The following is a 390-nucleotide window of genomic DNA, read 5'->3' as shown; positions in this document are numbered from 1 at the left end:
CAGTTTCGGCGTTGAAGCATTTCACGTCTACAAGTCCTTCAGTGTTTGGGTCTTACTCTGAAAGGACAATCCCAAACTTGTAGTAGGGCACAATCTCCCCGGCAGCCAGCTTTGTTGGAGCCGTGGTGCAGGGTCTATAGCTGTGCTCCATGCGTGCTACTCCAACCCCAAAACCTCCCGTTTGAGTCAAGGAGTGATACCACCCACTAACATCAGCAGTTGGGAATCCTTTTGTTCCCCAAAGCACCCAACTGCTGCTCTCCCAGCACCGAACACAACTTCTCCACCACCTACGGACAGCGTCTTGGCGCGGATCAGAAGGCACGGGCTTTCTAGAAACCAAAAAGAACCTCCGGGCGTTTCCCCGCCCCACGCACAGGCGTGTGCCAT

The sequence above is a fragment of the Fulmarus glacialis genome, unplaced genomic scaffold (genome assembly GCF_000690835.1).
Source record: "Fulmarus glacialis isolate BGI_N327 unplaced genomic scaffold, ASM69083v1 scaffold458, whole genome shotgun sequence".
Taxonomy (NCBI): Eukaryota; Metazoa; Chordata; class Aves; order Procellariiformes; family Procellariidae; genus Fulmarus; species Fulmarus glacialis.
This window is presented reverse-complemented; position numbering follows the sequence as displayed.